This window comes from Aptenodytes forsteri, unplaced genomic scaffold, assembly GCF_000699145.1.
Source record: "Aptenodytes forsteri isolate BGI_AS27 unplaced genomic scaffold, ASM69914v1 Scaffold15, whole genome shotgun sequence".
In the NCBI taxonomy this organism is placed as follows: Eukaryota; Metazoa; Chordata; class Aves; order Sphenisciformes; family Spheniscidae; genus Aptenodytes; species Aptenodytes forsteri.
The window spans coordinates 10,791,251-10,806,460 of NW_008795129.1; the positions used below are offsets into that span (position 1 = coordinate 10,791,251).

At 46.3% G+C, this 15,210-nt stretch overlaps 1 protein-coding gene across 1 annotated transcript in view; it reads left to right on the forward strand.

Annotated features, from left to right (window-relative positions):
- HPSE2 (heparanase 2 (inactive)) overlaps positions 1-15,210 on the forward strand; it is a 116,139-nt gene that overhangs the window by 14,346 nt on the left and 86,583 nt on the right. The gene's annotated exons all lie outside the window — the stretch shown is intronic.

Genomic DNA, 15,210 nt, shown 5'->3' on the forward strand with positions numbered 1-15,210 from the left:
AGGGTTCCCCCGCCCCCCCCCCCCCCCCTCGCCATCCCTAATTCAATGTCCAGCCCCTGCCTTTAACCCAGCACAGGTCTGCATCCTCGCCAGGGACAGCAGTGCAGCAGTGAGCTCTGGCTCTCCTGGGGACATCAGCTGTGCTGGACCTCTCGGGGACCCCACAGCGGTGGGATGGGAATACTAGGGCTGGCAGAGGGCTCAGCCCCTGGTGCCAGTGGGCACTGGGGCCATGAGAGTGGCTGAATCGCATAATTCCTGAAAGCCCAACATTTAAATGGGATACTCAGAGCCGTTTCTCATTCTCTGTAACGTAATCCACTTGGCTGTTTATTCCCAGTACAACTGCTGGAATCAACATTGTCAGCTTTTCCCCTGACAACTTGCTTACTTTCCACTAAACAAACTTCCCTCGAGAAGAGAAGCTGCTCTCCCCTATCCTCCTTCCCTCACTGCTTCAAAAGCTCTCCGGCATTGCTCACATTTTTTACAGAACCTGCAGAGCAGAGGTGCTACCTGGTTATCAGCTCAGCTCTTAGCCTTTCCAAGTGTGTTTACAGGATAGTGCAGAAGGTTTTAGCTCTACATCGCCAGGGGGGAGAGAGAGCAATTTCACCGGAATATTACCCAAAGAACTATTTTAATGTCCTTTAACTCCCTTTGAATGTGAGCAGAGCAACTTCATAATTGTTTAATCTTAAAAGTTTAATCTTTTATTTCATAGGCATAGTCTGAGAACATAGACTCCAGACAGCTAAGCATAATATTTAACTGGAACTCTACTAACTTGTGTAAATATTTCCCTTCTCCGTGATGGATCTGGTGTTTGGGGTGGGCAGAGGGGGTTGTACATCTGTTGCAGAAGGGCATTCCTTACCTTCAAAATTCAATCAGCCAGAGTTTGCTTGAGGACTTATTTTTGTTCTGCACAGTGTTTTTGTGCAATGCTGTAGGGAGTCCCCAGATCAGCAGCAAGGTACATGGGGCGAGGTTCAGGAGCAAGGATCCAGACCTGGTTTGGGGAGGGATAGTGAAGGACTGAGTTTGCAGGGATGGAGTATCCAGGGGATCCCTGAGAACAGGGTTTTGTCCTTGGAGGTCTGTATCCAGGAGTTACTTGGCCTCGTGCAGTGCATGTACTGTGGATGACCCTCAGTACTCAGTGTCCAACCTTGACTGGAGGAATAATCAACCCCACGCCTCTGAGAGGGGCTCCTACGACTGCTAGTTCCTGCATCACTTTAATTATACCAAAGAAATGTAAATGGAGTATCTTGCCCAAAGTCATGTGAGAATAAAGGTGCTTTACAATGAGATAGCTACCCTAGGAGAGCTTGGGAGTAGGAATACCACTGTGAGGCATCTTTATTCCCGCGCTACTACCACTACCACTGTAGTGGTTTGGATAAAAAGTCCCCTTCTCTTCCTCCTCCTCCCAGATGACATAGTTATATGAGCAACTTGAAAAGACTATAGATCAGGCCTCCCGCGCTGTCTGCAAGTGTGGGCAAGTGATATTGCCATCAAACTTCCATGCAGTATCCTCATGGCTTTAAGAATGAAAGCTCTTAGAGTGCAGGGAGTGTGATTCTGCAGTCCCTCTGGCATCAATGTAAATCGAGGGGCTTTTTCAAATCTATTCACCAGTTGCACGTGGTTCCCAGTGTGCTCCTTATCCTGGCGATCTGGCAGGGTTGTGGTTTTGCACTGGGATTTAAGCTGCTCCCAGCAGCAGGTATCTCCAAGGTAAGAGGGTGTCTTAAAATGAAATGTGTTTTTTTGTGCTAAGACACAACTGAGACTGAGTGAAACCAGGCAGTCTTTCTGGCTCTCGTTTCTCCAGGAACACATGTTAGACTCTGGCTTAGGCCACTTTGGTTTCTCTAGACAAGTATGAGCTTTCCTCGGCTCCTGTCTGCAGGCTTTCTCTTGCATCTTGCATTTGCTTTCTGTACGTGATCTTTCTAGGCTTACCGAGCCTGCCTCTCTGAGATGAGTGATAGTCTTTGATCTGTGACAGTACTATTTAAATGCTGTATATTTGAAGCTCATTAATCTTTGCGGCTTCCCCCTTGTTGCTCAGAGATAGGTATCTCATTTCACAGATCAACATCTCTGATGCTCTTGGGTGAGCCCATGGTAGAGCAGGGGGAGAGTGCGCAGCATTGCCTGCTCTCCTGTGGGAACCAGCTCTCTCAGTTCAGCCTGCGGTAGGACAGGGGAGGAGGAGGAGGACTAGAAACACTTCTCTGCTCCTTCCCAGTCGAGTTAGGTGGAGCAAGTGGCGATTCTTTTATGGTTTGTATCAGCAGGAGTAGAAGTTGCACTTGTCACAGCAGGCTCCCCTCCTTTGCAGTCCTCAGGAGAAATGTCCAGGTGACAGTAAGGTGATTTTGGAGCCCTGGAGCGGAGGGGTGAATGGACAGCATTGGGCTGGCAGCGGGTGAGGTGTGAGGAACTGCTTGGGGCAGTGGAGACACAAAGTGCATGCAGGTTTTAAGGAGTGAGATTGTGGAGAGTGGGGCAGCAGCAGGCAGAGCTTTGACAGATTAAATCTGAAACCCTCCATCTGCGGTGCCCATTTGGGCTGGGTTCATGTACTGCATTTGTACTTTAAGAGATTGGATATCCGCAGGTTTCTGCACTGTTATTAAGTAAAGCCCGTTAAGCCCAATAGACAAGGGAATTGCTCAGGTCAATAGACATATGTGAAAAACTGTCCCCTCCTGTATTAACGTGAAGTGTTAAGTGTAGCTGAGCTTCCCAAGATACAAGGACGAATCATAAATTTGCTTTCAGGAGTTCCCATCCTGAGGAAACAAATTAGTGTCCCACTTCTCATTCTGAAGAGTGGAAAAATGTCTCTTCTTTCTGCTCTACCTTCTGCTTGAAGCTACAATGCAGAATACTTCACTGCATCAAGAGACTGGTGATGACAGCTCCCCAGCCTGTCCTACCACACCACATCTGCACTGAAAAGCCGGCGAGGAGACTGCAGGGTGTGTGGTGGGAGCCCCCCACCCTGTCACATCATGCAACATAGCCTCTAAAAGCAGTGGTTGAGGGAGGAGACCCTCCCCACAGTACATAATGCTCCCAGTTGATCCTCCATGTGTGTTAGCAGAGAGTCTCTTCCAGCTGCACTGAGAGAGACTGGGGGATTAAAATCAGGTGGGAGCTGCTAGGAGCAGAGTTGAGAGCTGCCGAAGAGTGCATTTCACTGTCTGTGTCCAACATTGCACTCAGGTGTTTTACATTGGCAACCCATTACCCCGTTAAGGTCATTAGACAAACTCTGCCATAACAGCAGTTGTGAGCTCTTTGTAAGGCTTTCCTTGCAAACGGCTGCTTCTGGAGACGTTAGCAACTAGGCAGAGACCCTCTTCATCTGGGGTAAATGGTATGGGTGTGTGAGGTGGTGGTGATGGAGGGCACATGCCAGCTTTTCCTAATTAGGGATGCACAGTGGTGGCACGAGTGGGAGCAAAGCAGATCATGTGGGAGCAGAAGAATGTGTGTGGCTACTGCAGAGCAATCATGCATGGCACAGAGCAAGAATAAGGGCAGGGTGTCTGTGTGAAGAGCTTGCAAGAGAGAAGCTGCCCCACAGAAATATGTTTTTCTCCTCTCCCCTGAAGACAGCGAGAGCTGCAGTCGTGCTTGTTCCTTGGCAGGGAATCACACGGCTTGGGTCGAGCACCTGTGACATTTGTCTTTCCTGCACTTGTGAACCTCCCCTGGTGGTTTTGTGATTCCTGCTGAATGCTGTGGGATTTGTGAGATGGTGGTCCTGGAGCAGGACATGTCCACAGGGCCCAGGACCTGTCCCCTGGGGCACTGGGTCTGGAGGGGACTGTGGTTCAGAGACTGCCATTGTGAGTGGGTCTGTACAGAGAGCAGAGCACGAGGCTGGCCATGCTTTTGATGCCTGTGCTGCCCAGCAGAAAGGCTGCTGTGCTTGTTCTTGCTGGAGTTTTCCCCAGATATGTGGTTTTATCTCCAGTTATAGCTAACTCCATGGGGCGGGGGGGGGCACCTTGTGAAATGGGACCTGGGAGGGTTGTTGCAGAGGTAAGTGCAGCTTCCTTGCCTTTTTGGCACCTTGTTTGGGATCAGTAGCCTAAATGTCCTGTGGTCTGCACAGCAGTGATACGTATCATAGCCGTTTTACTGGGTGCTGCATCGGTGTGGTCCACATTGCGCTTGCTCTCCAGCTTTCCTTTAAGGAGAGTGTTCTCTGGGGCTTTGCAACAGGCCTGTGAGAGGCTTTTGGACCAGGCTGTCTGCCCTTCTGTCCATTGCAGCCCATTACTTTATACGTGTTATCCACAGCCTTGTACAAAATAGATCTGAAAAGGACCTCAAGAGGGCATCTTCTAGCCTTTTCCGTGACAAGTCAGCTGTACCTGGACTCTGCTTGGGGAAAGGTACATAAGGAGAGGCAATATCTTCTATGTGACCAGCTGATACAGTTGGAAAAACAGACAAACTGTGGGGGGCTTGAACCCTTCGTCGGAGCTGAAGAAGAAAAAGCAGCATTCAAAGCTAAATACACAGTGAAAATAATTTCCCTGAGTTTGTCTCCTTGATTAGCACAACCGGGGTACTGGTGGAGAAGTCACGTCAGCAAGGGGAAGACAATAATGTCATCAGCTCCTATGGGAAAGAGAGAGGGAGAGAGAATTGCTGTGAAACACTGGGGGGGTTTCCTGGGAGGAAGGGACCGGAAAAATTGTAATATGTCGTTAAAACAATATCTGCACCAAGCCCATAGTTAATGACCAGCAGAGTTGCTGGGTCCATTTTCAGGATGGTTTGCAGGTGTCTTCTGAGACCTCAGGATCAGAACTGAGGGGATGGTGCTGGGAAAAATAAACCTTGAAAAACAATCTCTGCAACTGAGTATTTTTGTGCTGTTATCAGCTGTTTATATGAGCTCATTCTGAAGCAAAGTGGCTGTTTCTTTTTACTACACAGCTTTCTGAGGGCGTTTGGTGCGTAGCTGAAATACATTGCGCCCCTGGGCATGTCTGTGTAAAGCCAGCGGGTTGTTGGGGCTCAGCGGCTGGGCACTGGCATTGCCCAGGTTGTGGAGACATCACTGTTAACTGATTCAAATGATGTGGCTTTAAGGATAAAGGATGTTCTTAAACCTCCTGTGATGGGAGAGATGTACCCTCCCTCAGCAATCGGCTCTAGGGCGTAATCATCTATATCATTATGGAGTTGGTGTTTTTAAAACCTCTTGCTTCAATTTAAGCCCGTTATGGCATGTCCTCTCCCCGTGGATATGGAGAGCAGCTTATAGCACTCCTTTCCTCTTTGCAGAAATCTTTTACATATTTGAGGCTTGTTATCATGTTTCCCCAAAGACTTTTGTTCTCTATGCTGAACAACTGCCTTTCTTCTGCTCTTTCCTCATGGCCGTGTTATTTTCAAGTTGAATGACACATGTGGTTGATTCTGCCTCTTGAGGTCCCTTTCAGCCCTCTTTAAATTTTCTTGTGGTTCTGTGTTTTGTTGGGGTCCCTTGGGCTCTCTCCACTTGGTCTGGGCTGGTTTTGAAGCTTGTTGCCTTGAAATGAGCCCAGTGTTGTAGCCAAGGCCTTTTTTGACTGAGAAGAGCAGCAGGGTTATTTCACATATCTTGTGCGTGACAGTCCTGTCTGTATACCCCTGCATAATCATGGATTTTTTTGGTACAGTATTGCTTGTTCATGCCTGCACTTTTGTGTACCGTTTCCCAACCAGCTGTGCGTTCCCCATATGGAATTTCATCTAGACTCTATTTTTCTAATTTGCTAATTAAAATGTTATATGAAACTGGAGGTAAAGCCTTGCAAAAGTAAAGGTATATAACATCTGTTCCCTCTATCTCGCATAAGAGACCCTTTTGCTCTGTCAAGGAGGAGGCAGGTTGGCTTCACGTGGCAGGGCTATTGCTTCCAGCCCTTCCTTGCAGATGGACTGTTTGATGATTTTTCAAAATTTTGCCAAGAGTTGAAGTTATGTTGACTGGCCTGCAATTTTCTTGAGTGTTCAACCTGTTGAATATAGCCATTATATTTGCCCTTTTCCAGTCTTTTGAAACCTCATTTGTCTTCCAGAAGTTCCCAGAGATAGTTGCTGATGGACCTCAGCCTACTTGACAACATCAAACTTCAGTAATTTTCATTCTGCTCATGTGGTACTGTTGCCTTACGCTTCTACTCTGCTGCTTTTAATTGCATTAACTTTGTGGTCTTAGTTATCCTTTTTCATGAAGTCTGACGCAACAAAAGCATTAAATGTTTCAGCTTCATCTCGGCAACTCTGCGAGTTGTTGGCTGTTGTGAAACTGTGTCCCAATTTATACCTCTTTGCTTCCTGAGACAGCTGTGAGCCAAACCCCTGGGATCCCTTGCCTCCTCTTACCCTAATTAGTAGTTTTACAACTCGTTGTGCGCTGACGGCATATGTGTGTGTGAGAGAGGTCATGAAGGTGAATCTCTTTTTCAGGTGACACTCTCTAGTCTGTTAAGCAACACTTTGGCTTTCTCATTATCTGATTTGGTTATTGCTTTTGTAACTGTGGGGAATGTGGCTTCTTACGACGTGTTCAGTATTTATTAAATTCAATTTACTGTCCAATTTAACTAGCCTCACAAGAAAAGATATTTTATAAATTGTGTCTCTTCAAATTAGCAATTATACGTACATTATAATATGTAATGTCATTACCAGAACCAGCCAGTTCTGGGTGCTGTGTAGAGAATAAAGAAAACACATAAACCTAACAGAAAACAGATTTTGGGAGGAGGGGGGAGGGCTGACATGCAGTAACAGCCTTGGAAGGGCTTGTGGCGTGTTCAGTGGCATAAGCCAATCTATTAACCTTTTCTCCCTGCTCAGGAGGTGATGAACTCTTTGGTCTGTCTCTTCTCACCGATGTAGTTATCAAATGTCTCCTTGTTACTGCTGGCGATCCCTGCTGCGAGCGTTTTCTGTTGAACACTTGGCTCTTTCCCTCTGTCCCTCTCTCCTGGTGCCGTTGCTTTGTGCTCATCCGCATCAGCCTGATGGAGTTTCCATTTCTCCTTCGTGTGCTGCAAGGCATGGAGGAGTCTGATTTACCCTTATCATACCCCCACACTAAGATAATTTGCATTTGTTCCCTTATCTTGCTGCGTGTTTACAAAACACCATCTTTCCTGAACTCCCTTTTCATTCTGCATGAAATCTGACTTGCCACCCCTCTGAGTTTACTAAAGCCTCCGTCCTTACACTGCACTGCTTTTACCCTGCTGCTATTTTCCCTTCTATTCCTAATGAGCATGAACACTCACCCATGGTGCTTTCCACCTTTGTGTTTTTTCCCAGGTTTTTCTCTGCTGACGGGAATCAAACCTCAAGGAGCCTCCTTCCTAGTTTCGTTCCTGTCTCTTCTTTCAGAATTTTTTTTCTCGGCGCATTCCAGGAACTTGATGCAAGGCTGTCAGAATTTTTTTTCTTGGCGCATTCCAGGAACTTGATGCAAGGCTGTGCCTGATGTCTTCCTTTCCCAGCAAATGTGTGGGCAGTTAAAGGTCCCTAATTACCAGTGGGTTCTGTGTTTCAGATGCTCCCAATAAGCCTGTGCTTCTGATCTCCCTGATTTTGTAGCCTAAAGCAGACCCCCAGTGTGCCAGTGTCTGGGCTCCTTCCACTCTTACGTTACACAGAAGTTTTTATACCTGCCCTTTGTACTACTGAATTTCACCCCCTGCTTTTATGCCGGGCCCCAAGATCGTCCAGACCTTCTCGTGTGATGTTTCTCATCCTCTGCTGTGCTGATAATAATTTTCCTCCTTGTCAGCATTGTGCTTAACTTTGATTTTCAACCCCTGGAGCTTACTTTGCCTCTCACCATCAGGTTAGAAACCCCCTCTCCCCCCATGCTAATGTAACGCCTACGAGCAGCAGTCGAATCTTGTGGATTTTCCTCTTTCATAAGCTGAATAGATTTGGCTCCTTAAGCTTCACTTCGCCAAAGTCCCTTCGTAGCTCCTCCTTTGTCCTGTGGCCGTGCAGGACAGACTTTTCCATCCTGGAGATACGAGCTCTATATTGTTTTCCCGTACGTGTATTATCTTGCGCTTGGCTGAATTAAAGCACGCTTGGTTGGGTGGTGGCCATTTAGCCATACAAATTGGATCGCAGGGTAAACAGGGGCTGTTCTGTTCGTTATTTACTAACCTACGTTTGTGCTATCTGCAAGCTGCCTCTAAGGATCTTATATTTATATTTATCTAAATGATTGGTAAAAACGCTGCATCCTGTGGGATGGGAAGCAGGCAATGGATATGTTTGTCTCATCAGCCACTTCTATCCATCTAGTTACGCCAAATTATTTCTATTAACGCAAGTTCTTAAATCAAGCTATAACATCAGTTAGGCAGGACTTGATTCTGTACGACATATGTTGGCTGGTAATTAGTTGAGACATGAGTATAATGAATTATCGGTAGAGTCTCATGTTGGCTTTTAATTACTTTGTCTAGGTCTGCTGTCAGGCTGACTGGCTGTCACTCCCTAGGTCAGCTAGTCCTGCCTAAGCACCGGCACAGGGTTAGGGCTCTTCTACCCTTCTAGAATTACTTGGCATTCCAAGATTTATTAAAAATTAGCATCAGCAGGTCAGAGATCTCTTTAGCGCACTTGGAGGTGCAAATTATCCAGGGTGGGTGATTTAACAGTGTTTATCTAAAGCAGATGTTATCTAATACATCTCTTGGTCATTAGTAAACTGTGAAGTACATCAGCGTCTTATGATGAGTTCATCATCATATCTTTTTCCCAAATACAGAGCGCATATATTTATATTTTTGTGATTACATTGGTAATTTTACTGTGTGCACAAAATAATGCATCTATGTCTGTTCACATTTCCCTTCTTTCCTCTATATTTAAACTCCCACTATTAACTTGGCAAGGCATGAATTTTTCCATCGTGTTTTTTAAATACTTTATTAATTTTCTACACTTTGTAATTTGCAGTTGGTTGCTATTTCTTTAGCTTTACAATCATGGCTTATATTGTTTTCTGTTATTGCTGTCTATAACACTGCATAAGGATGGGTTTCCAAACAAAATCCCCTTCCATCATGGTGGTGGAATATGCTGATTTTGGCCGTCTGAACCACCTAAAAACAAACTAAAAAAACCTTTAATTATTCTTTTGGTTTCTTTTGTCCAGTATTTTCTTCCCAATAACTTTAAGATAATTTTTCTCAGCCTGGAGAAGTTGAAGCACCTTGTATATGTATTTCTGACTGGGATTGCAGTCCCCCTAGCTTTTTTCAAATGCAGGCTTTGAGAAGGCGGCTGCTGGTGCGGGCAGAGCAGGGAACTCCGTGTCTGGTGAGTTCTCCGTGTTTTTAAAAAATTTCCTAGCAAATTGTGACATAGCAACAAATTTCACTGCAGTTGGAGGAGTATCGCCCGGTTCAGCACTCCAGCCACCATCCCTATGTATTTGCTCCCCGTGAAGAATAACAGGAATGGTTATTTACGTGCTGCTGGGAAGCTTGCAGATGGGAATCGGGGATGTGTGTCTGTGGAGTGCAGGATACATCTCTGACAGACCTGTGCTTTGTGGCTGGGCTAACTCATGGAGAAAACAGAGGGGAGAGGCGTGGTTGGTAAGCCTGGCTTGGCGGGGAGCAATGGGGATAATCTCTGCGGCCGGACCCTGGCTCCTGCCTGCACCGCGCTGCTCGGTGGGGGCACTGCCTGCTGGTGGGAATGCAGTTTGGTTCCCAAGGTTTGTTCTCCAGTTGCTCTCTCTAACCCCTTTTCCATCTGTCCGTTCATTTATTATTTACTGCTTTCTCTTGCTCTTTTCTTCATTAGCTGGTTCCCGATGCTCCTGGCTCAGGAAGGGGCTGTCTTAGGAGGAACACAAGGGCAGCAGCAAACACCGCTGTACTGCTGCTCTGCCAGCACTCCTTGTTGCGGGGACGGGAGTGCGTGGCACGCACAGTTAATTCTCAACTTGGAAAAATGTTAAAGAATTGAAAAGGGTCAAAATCCTGGAAATAAGAGGTTCAGAGTCCCACACGCAGTCTACGCTCTGCTTTTTCAGAGGCTCGTACTGGGGATGGATACGCTGGGGTGGGAGAGTAATGTGAGAGCCTGTGGAAATGCATGCTTTGTGCAGCTAAAAGTGGTGTGGGGAAGAGCGAGGTTACAAGGTGTTCAAAAGAAATTTTGTATCTCTTTTTACTTCATTAAGTTTTATATTGGGTTGCTGTGCCAAGAGACACAATTATTGACTTTCTTAAATTAAAAACTCCATGAATTTAAATACTTTTTTTTTTCCTGTTGAAAAGGTAGCAAAAGCAAAGGTTTTGTAGGAGAAACTGAAAATGGTTCAAATATAATTCTATTAACTAATTAGGGGAACCCTGGAAATGGGGCTGAGACTTGCAAGCTTTTTTTTCTTCTCTTTGCTGGGGCACTCCAAGAATCGGATCACCTGGGGAAAGCATGTTTAAGAAATACCAGATGGTCTCTGCGATGCTCCAGCTGTGGACAATCACTCCCAGCCAGGCAATCTGCCTTGCTGTCGAAGCCCTCTAAAACTGTGCTGCCCATTTGTCATGCTTCTCCAATTGCAGCGCTCTGGATAGCTTCTTTTTTCCTTGTCTGGCTCTTCCTTTCCAGTTTTTATCACCCACCCCCTCCATGAGCTAATGTAGTAACATCCCTTCATTGGCTATAAATCCATTGAAGAACCATATATAAAATATTACTTTGTTAGGGAAGATTGGGAAACATCTGTTTTTTACCCGTAAGAGTCAGTCTCTACTTGTCTCGTATGACGATGTGACTATTTATATATTTGTAAAGTAAAAAGAAGGAGAAAAAGATGGGAATCCTAGAAAGAATTTGAGTGGAGCCTCTAAATGGAGGAAACTGATTCAGCTCCGGGAATTGTTTGGAGGCTAATGTTTGGGGAGGGGGGGCACAGGCCAAGAAATTGCTTAGATGTCTGACAAAGTAACGGTTGTACCAACCGCAGAAGGTCCTTCTGGAATCTTTTGATTCCTTGTATAAGGAATCTCCTTTTGATCTTGTATAACTGTTCCTAGGTACTCCCTGGCACATGCTCACCCAGGAAAACTGTGGGTCTAAACCATTATGTATTATCTACTACATACAAGAGGAACCTGGGAACCGTGACAGTCCTTAGATCAGTAGGAGACTATAACCATAGGGGTGTACATGCATAGCAGCAAAAGTACATACCTATGGAGGCTTTGCATTTAGGTGGGTATGCCAGGGCACGGTGTCTGAGCCTGCTGGCATGAACTGCCTCTCGCCCAGCCTGCTCAGCACTAGTGCCTTGTAGAGCTGCCTGCTTTTGCTCACACATATGGATGGCACTTAACCTACGTCTCCTTCCCCTTGTGGGACAAGGGTGTTGGTTTCTGTGAGCATGTGCATGGGGAGGGCTGGCTCTGGGTACCCCAAGGTAGCAGTGGTGTGAGAGCAGGATGCTGGGGGTGTATTGTGCCTGCCATGGAGTGTGACATGAGAGCTTGGGGGGATATGGGGCCTCTGGGGTTGGTGTGGGAAGGCTGTCCCAAAGAGCCAGCCAGCCAGACTTGGGACACTTTGTTCATGCTGCTGGCGTGAGCCACGGAGTGAGATGCTCTGTCAGCCTTGCTGAGGTTGCAAGGAACAAGTCTGCGTGAGGAGGGTGCTTGGGAGCAAACAAGGGAGGATACTACTTGGGGTGAGCTGGGCAGGCAGGGAGGATGCACCTCCAGAAGTCTGCCTGTGGTGCTGGGTACCTCACCTGCAAAGCAGCTGCTTTGCCAGTCTCTGAGCCTCTCAGCAGGTGAATGTGGAAGAAGGAAAAGGAGATTTCAGTGCTTGCATGCAGGTGGTGGCAGTGTTTGCCAGGTGACCCATGCCACAGCTGTTCTCTGTGCCCTGTGAGGCTGGCATGTAGGAACAAAGTGCTGGAGCTGCTACTGATGGATGCCTTTCCACGGAGCCGTCCTCATTTCCTGGCCGGGTTCTGTGCCCTCAGCCTGCCCCATGGCTGCACAAACAAGAGATCCTACTCTCAGTTCTCTTCTCCTCAGGGTTATGGGTTGCTGTGTTGGTTGGGATCCAGCTCACCTATCTGAGGTAGGGAATGCCCCGGAGGGGACTTCTTCCGTCCCTCTGCCAGCCAGCCTTGCACGTCCTGTGTAGCCTCCACAATGGATGGCTGCCTGCTCTTCTCAGCCTGGCCGAAACCAAACTCCATGTGTGCCTCCCCTGCTGAGCCTGCTCATGCCTTTCTGCAGGGCTGTGGTTGACAGCTGCATCTTCTCTGTGGCCTCATAATGTGCTCACACTGCTCCCTCTCCCCTTCTCCCACACACTAGCCAGTGTGCTGCCGTCCCCTCCTGCCGCACGGGAGCTCAGCCTGTTCTGATGGTTATCTGCCCTCGCCGTGGCCTCGTGGCCCTTCTGCTTGGCTTTTTCAGCCTTTCCTTTTTCAGGCTCCCCCTTATTCTCCCTCCCGTGGTCCTATGGCAGCCTCTGTTGCTAATCAGACCTTGAGTCTGCTTTTCCTCCCTCCGCCTGGTCCGCTGCCCGGTTGGTGTCGAGCTATGCTCCAGCCCCCCCGGGCACTGGTAAAAGCTCCCAAAGCCCCACATGACACTCACCTCCACTTGGTGCAGCTCCCCTGAAGGCTAGTAACAAGTAAAAGGTTATTTTAAAATGGTAAGATATTAAATAGACATTGCTGCTCTAACACCTGCTGTATCTTTGTCCTCTCTATGCCAAAGCCTTCAGTTATCTTGCACGGCATGTCAGGGGACCGGTGTAAAGTCTGCTAGCTGGCTTTGGCAAGCTCCTGTGGCAGCAAGCCCTGTACAGCTCTGAGCTTGGAAGTGGCATCTGATAGTTTCACAGGTGAACACGCATTCATGTGTTTTGATGCTGAATGTAAATTCTGACTTAATGGGATCAAAGAGTATAGGCTAAATTTGTGAGGTGGAAGCAGATAATGAAAAAGGAGTTGGAGATGTTGCAAATAGCTGGGTGGGCATGAGCCACAGGAGCGGAGCGGCAGGTGGGAGGACAGGGACAACCAGAGCCCTGTAAGGGTTGATGGGAAGCTCTGATGTTGGAAATAGTATCGGTGAGGCAGTGTTGGGCACCACGTCCAGTTGTCTCGTCCATTTTAACAGAGAAAAGATGCTGTATAGTTGGAAAAGATTCAGAAAAGAGCAATAAATGTGACCAAATCCTGGATATATGGAGCTATAGACAAGGTTTTAGTAAGATTCATCTACTTAGGGAAAATTAAAAAGTAACTTGATCATAATGCACAAGTACCAACAAGGGGAAGAAAAAGTTCAGAGCAAATAGCTCAAAATGTTAGCAAAGAAAGGCACAAAGAGAACCTATGATTTAAAGCCTAATGGGGGACAACCTTGGGCTAATAATGTGCAGATTTACAATGCTGAGAATAAACGTTGGAATGTTTCTACCTAGGTATGAGGTGGATTAACGGCCACTGTGAGCCTGAAAGCCAGACTCCTACTGAAACTGTTTCAGACAAGTTACGGATTTTGTGTAGTGATTATGATGTTAGGTCCTCTAACCCCTATCAAGCGGGAAGCAAAACTACGTTATATTAAATGGTCCTTTCCATCCTTATAACCTGAATAAATGTGTAACGTGAATGTTGTGCCTCCTAGAGGAGAGGTGATTGCAGCAATTAATTGCTCCCTGAAACCAAACTCAATTTGTTAGCCTTTGCTAGTAACTTGGCCAAATGGACCTTTCACTCAGCTGGGAGCAAAGCTGAGCTCGGACTATGGGCTCCAGTTCTGTCCTGGTTAAGAGAGGAGTTGAACTAAACCCCTGCCTAGGCCAGAACCTGCCTGGCTTTGGTGTGTTGTGCATTGGTACTAGAAGAAAGATCAAGTTTAGGTCAGGGGTTTTTGGCCAGAGGTGGCTGAATTTAGGCAAGCTTAGCTGCTTTTCCTTGCCATAACCACCCCCAGGGAGGAGCTGATGTGCTGACCAGGACAGCGGGGCAGTCTTCACTCCCTGCCACCAAATCCTTCCCCAAAACGAGATCCAGAGACCAACCAGCTGAAATGCAAGAGCTTCCCCAGGAGGGACCTATGTTTGACACAGTAGTCTTTATTTTCCTGCTTTATTTTAAAGCTTGTTAATTCCCCAGAAAAAAGAGTTAGCAGATATTTCGTTGAATAAATGTAGAAGAGCTACTTCTGAACTTTGGTGTCCAAAAGTTCATTTATGATCTTGCTGTATATAAATTCCCAGATCTAGGATTTTGACACAGAAATAGTCTTCATTTGATAGAACGTTACAAATTCAAGTTTCAGAAATTATCCTCTTGAGCCATCTCCGTGGTGTTTGGCACCACGACAAGTCATTAGTCAATCCTGAAATAGTCATCAAGCAGAGAAACAGCTTATTTTATATACTGTTTCTTCGAGTTAAATATTTCCACATATTCAGGCTCTGATTGGAGTCTTGGATCCTTTCCAAATGTTCAACCTGTAAAGATATTTGAGAACCCCAGGACTTAGGCTCTTTCCAAAAAATGATAGATTTCACTTGAATTTTCACAAATGGAAAACCACAACTCCCCATAGCTGCAAAGAAGCAGCTGTCATACCAGGTACGGAGTATGAGAAAACACTTTCTAAAAGCTTCAGGGACTTCCCATTATCTGGAAGTTTTTAGCGCTCTTAAAATTTGCGAAGAAAACAGTGGTTTTTTTCCAGCACAGTGTTGCCTCAGATAATCGGCTGCACCTGTTTGGAAGCGGCGCTTCACATTGTTCCCTTATACAGACCCTTGCATGTGTTTCTGTTAATTTTTCCTAGAAACCCAAGTGTCAACAAATCAGAGCCCCTGCATTGCAACTCTATGCAAAATCCCGAATTGGTGTGTTTCTGAGCACTTTGCCATGGAAAGTCTGTGGTCTTGAGTGACTGAATCGACTTTGGAGTTTCAAAGCTGAAATCCTGGGATGTGGGGATACAGGCAAAAAGCTATTGAAGAAATCAATAGCTCCAAATTAATGGCTCCAAATCCAAAGTTCTGTTTTTTGTTGTTGTTATTGCTGCTCTTTTTTTTAAAAAAAAAAAATTTTTTTTTTTTTTTTTTTTTTTTTTTTTTTTTTTTTTTTTTTTTTTTTTTTTT